Source organism: Oncorhynchus mykiss, chromosome 25, assembly GCF_057628025.1.
Source record: "Oncorhynchus mykiss isolate SJ-2025 chromosome 25, ASM5762802v1, whole genome shotgun sequence".
Lineage (NCBI taxonomy): Eukaryota > Metazoa > Chordata > Actinopteri > Salmoniformes > Salmonidae > Oncorhynchus > Oncorhynchus mykiss.
The window spans coordinates 70,140,511-70,145,644 of NC_143046.1; the positions used below are offsets into that span (position 1 = coordinate 70,140,511).

The following is a 5,134-nucleotide window of genomic DNA, read 5'->3' on the forward strand; positions in this document are numbered from 1 at the left end:
TGCTGCTGAGGCAGGGGAGAGTAAAACGCTAGTCAAATTAGTATGCAGCCAGATGCACTCCAGAAGGTGTCAGTGCAATAACATGAATAGAACCATAGAATTAGGAATAGGATCTCTATGGATAGAACTGCATGTCACCATGGTAATGCCACTCATTAGCATTCCAAACTGCTCTGAGTATCTCCACGCCAAACAAATCTACTGATGTCTGGCCAACAGGTACATGTACTTCTACACTAGGCCCCCTGGGTATGGACAAATAAAAGGGGAGCAGGAGGTGGTCCTGACCCCAGCCTATTAAAATGTCAGCTGGCATGTTATCCGTTCTCCTTTTCTGATTACGTGCCTCTATACAGTGATTTCCTATAGAACATCAGATCTGCTTTTGAAATGGTTCTGACACCAATGGTCCAATGAGATGTATGTTCTAACAAAAAAACATCCATCTTAATGGATGTCTAATTTCCTTTGAGGATGACCCTGAAAGGGAGGCCATGATAAATAAAAGGCTGAACGAGTCCTCTGAAGATAAGAGTAGCTGACATCACCATGGCTGTCTTAGGAGGACTATTCTATACCTACTCAGCAGTCAAAGTGAAGCCTCTCTGTTGAATGGTTGACTTTTTGCCTCTCACGTGTCTTGTTTTATGAAATGATCCTATGATAATCCAGACACGCAATCCCGACTCAAAGGGGGTGTTCACTTACTTTCAACATCAAATCATCTGTTAGAAGACCTATCCTCTGTTGCTAGGCAACTGTATCAACATCCTGATCAGCTTGACTGGTGTGTCTTTAAAAGGGAATCTCACATCTGCTGTTTTTTTCCTTCACTGTTTCCTCTTTTTCTCTGTTCACCAGAGCTGTGTCTTTCTGTGAACCCGTTAGGAGACCTGTGAGAGAAGACCTCATTCAAATATTATACTTTATGCTTTCTATATCAGGATAGCCAAGCCTCACATGCAAACACCTACGCAGTCCAATTCCATTCATTCTCAACTTCAGGGTAAAATGGCTGCCAGCCAAGTATTCAGGAAGACCGTGATGAAGTCTGCATTTCTGCAACTCCTAACGCCCATCTCCAGAGAGGAAATATATAAAAAATATTTCTGAACAAAACTTCAGACTACCTTGATTTCTAATAGGCTCCTTTAGAGGGGCAAGAAGTAGATGGGTGAAGGCTGAGAAGGAGAAACTTGTGAAGTGGGAGAGTAGGGTGGAGGAAGCGACTGATAGTACAAGGCAAGAGGGAGGGAAGGCAGATAGCCTAAGTCTTAGTTCACATTCTAATATTCTCCACGGTCTAATTAATCTAAATGAGTTGACTCTGCTGTGACCTTGGCTACAAATAAACAAGTACATAAGAGACTATATAGATGCATATTCTGAATACATTTGCAGTTTTCACACAAAAAGGCAAAGGGTTGATGTTGATTCCTAAAATGAATTTTCTGTTTGGTTTTATACACTTTTTTTCCTTCAAAAGAAGGGTTTCCCAGAGGGCTAGGCAGACGGTAGGAGGTACACAAACAGACTGCATTGAGCTCTCTCAAGCCATGGTTACTCATCTTTGTCTCCTCTGGCAAAGAAGTCTGTTGATTATGTTTGGCAGGATCCTGTCCCAAATGGATCATACTGCACTGTGTCTATGGCCTGTCGACAAAGAGAGCTGAGGCAGAATTACATTTGGTATGTGGCCTGCGCTCATGTTGTTTTCGCTGTGTGGCTGGTATGGATGTTTACTGTGGTCATGGAGGTTTGCGGTTGTGTTCAGTCTGTGCATTATGTGGATGCTATGGTTTGTTGTGGTTGGTTCTGTGATTGTGGTAAACTCAGTTTAAGCAAATCTGTGCATAAACCATACAGTGAAATGTGACTTACTTTATTGGAGGACTAAGTTCACCTTAACCTCCCCCAAAAAGATCAACATTTATATAGGAAAAAATACAGTGGACTCATTTCATGCTCAAAAATCTAAAGACTACTTAATTGTTACATTTTTGCACACAGGAAGACTGTGCAAACAAGCACACAGAAACCATTCATTAACTTTCCAACCTCTACCTTCCTAACAGAACAGTTGTCACAGTGTTTTTCAGTAACCCAGCCTAGACCCCCAAATTGATTTATCAATCAAGGTTATTGCTTAGTTAGTAACTCCCCTCAAATTAATGCCTAGTACTTAATTGGACAGGAATTGAAAATAAATAACAGAACCAGCTGCCACTCAGCCCTCCAAGATTTGAGTTTTACACTCCTGATTTACATCAAGCTGATAGGACAAGCCCCTATTACTGTAACCAGCCGCTGTGTATTTTCAGTCTAAGACACCCATGCCTTTGAGCTCATATAGCAGGGAGATAAAGACAAGCTCCCTTGACATCTGCAGACAGACACAGGCTGACTGGTTAAGGGGGCACAGTGGGATGCGGTAGTGGAGATAAAAGTTCTAATGACACTCGACAGTTCTGCCCACTGGCAATGGGCTGGCCTTTAGAGGTCCACCTTAAAATAGATCAGGGAAGAGAGTTTATGCTTCCCCTGAAGGCCAGGTGGCATGGTATGCATGTGTGGACAAATGTAATCTGTACTGCCATAGTGTTAGTGTGTGTCTGTGTAGAGTATATGTCTGTGAGCCTGCATACTACTTACTGTATGTTGTCCTTATGCTTTAGGGTGCCTTCAAATAAAAACATAGTGGGGTGGGGAGAAATGATTCTTTAAAACGCTGTTCTACCTTTTCAATTGGTTGACGGATACGTCCTTGTAACTTTTCTGATGAACAGAGCAACACAACAATAGGCCCTGTCCCAATTGATAACATTGAGTTGTTCTGTTTTTACGCATCAGTTTGTCTAGTTTGAAGGCACCCTGAGTGCATGTGAAAGTGTCCGAGAATTTGTAGAATTTCGACTGTAGACAACAGTCTGGTGTCTTCTATCACCCTAACTTAACCGCCATATGAACGATGTGTTATATAGAGGGCCTACATTATACTCACTGCCCATGGATTAACAACCTCGTCAAGCACCATTTTACTTTCCAACGCAAGCATAGGATATAAGAGTACCGTACAGTTCATCTGAACAGGTCATGAACGCAACATCTGACTTTCAGTTACTTAATCAATTTATGTATAATATCAATTTATGGATAATATTTAGAACTATAAGGGTTTCTAGGGAGGTTTATCTTATTGGAGTTTGCAGTTCGACACATTCAAAAGCAGACAAAACCTGAAACAAATAGGTAGAGAGACGATTTGAGGATTAAGGGCGAGCAGAAAGGAAGATTCACACAGTGAGGGAATTCTGTTGACATACTGTGCAATGCTTGCTGTTTTCTTTAGAACACTGTACTGTATAGCCTGCTCTTATATAAATTGCGGAAAGTTCAGTAACACCAGGTATTCAGTAGTGTTGGGGTATCGGCAGTGTGGGGATTTCAGCAATACTAGGTATTCCGTAGTGTTGGGGTATCACAGTGTGGGGATTTCAACAACACTAGGTATTCAGTAGTGTTGGGGTATCACAGTGTGGGGATTTCAACAACACTAGGTATTCAGTAGTGTTGAGGTATCAGCAGTGTGGGGATTTCAGCAATACTAGGTATTCCGTAGTGTTGGGGTATCACAGTGTGGGGATTTCAACAACACTAGGTATTCAGTAGTGTTGAGGTATCAGCAGTGTGGGGATTTCAACAACACAAGGTATTCGGTAGTGTTGGGGTATTACAGTGTGGGGATTTCAACAACACTAGGTATTCAGCAGTGTTGAGGTATCAGCAGTGTGGGGATTTCAGCAACACTAGGTATTCAGCAGTGTTGAGGTATCAGCAGTGTGGGGATTTCAGCAACACTAGGTATTCAGTAGTGTTTGGGTATCAGCAGTGTGGGGATTTCAGCAACACTAGGTATTCAGCAATGTTGGGGTATCAGCAATGTGGGGATTTCGTCAGTGTTAGGATTTTAGGAGCGCTGGGATTTGGGTGCCAGATGTCCTACTGCTGACTGTCGTGTGTTGGTTCTGGGAGTGCCGAGGCTGCCTAAGGGAGGTGTGTGTGTCTGTACATTTCCATTTCCATTTCCCTTTCATTTGAGCATTTGGAGGTTTTGTACAGTATGAAATATATGCTTTATGAAAGGATGTGTTGGTGAGGTACAGTAAGGGAAATTATTGTTTACTTCATTAAGATCTGTGATTCAGCCACTCCCCCAGGCTTGAAGTGGCACGAAACCAGTAACAGTCAAGGGCAGAGGTCAGGTTGGTAACACCAGGTCATATTACTGGACATGCTAGGTTAACACTTCCCTTCAGGCAGCTTCAAATAAGTCTTATGAATTCAGACATTTTTTCTGAATATATTTTCCTGCTTCATACTATATGTCTACTGGCATAAGTATGGCATTATCAATCCTCAGGCATTATGTCACTCGTATGGCAGTGTTATGTAGGCTCTGTGTACGGCCTCCTCAAGTCAAGTGAAAAATAACTACTGTCTGTTTAACTGAAGCCAATAGTTTAAAGGAGGATGTCCTCACATGTCTTGTTATCTGATTAATCAGAGGGAAGCTCCAGGCTACTGTGTGAGAACGCTGACTAAATCCTTAATAGGGGAGCTCAATTCACCACCATTCATTGAGTCACTTCTAACGTTTCTGTATCATATCTATTTGAAATGTTACGGTTGGAAAATCTCCACAATTTGGCACCTAATTACCATTGAAGAATTTTGATTTGTTATTTATTTAACCTTTATTTAACTAGGCAAGTCAGTTAAGAACAAATTCTTATTTACAATGACGGCCCACCAAAAGGCAAAAGGCCTCGGGCGGGGATGGAGGCTGGGAGCTGGGATTAAAAATACAATTTAGGACAAAACACACATCACGACAAGAGAGACACCACAACACCATATAAATGGACACCTAAGACAACAACATAGGGTATCTAGTTGTGACAGCTCATGATAGGTATTTTTCATTGGATTTTTTGTTTGTTATCGCTACCATGTCAAACTGAAATGCCATTAATATGGTAATGGTAACTCACGGGACACCGCAAGAAACACCTGTTCAGTTCAAGGGGACTATGGCTGACCATGTAAAGCAACACATTTCACTGCACCTAGCCGG

At 41.9% G+C, this 5,134-nt stretch overlaps 1 protein-coding gene across 1 annotated transcript in view; it reads left to right on the forward strand.

Moving 5' to 3' along the window:
- Positions 1 to 5,134, forward strand: part of LOC149972110 (uncharacterized) — a 395,887-nt gene that overhangs the window by 97,998 nt on the left and 292,755 nt on the right. The gene's annotated exons all lie outside the window — the stretch shown is intronic.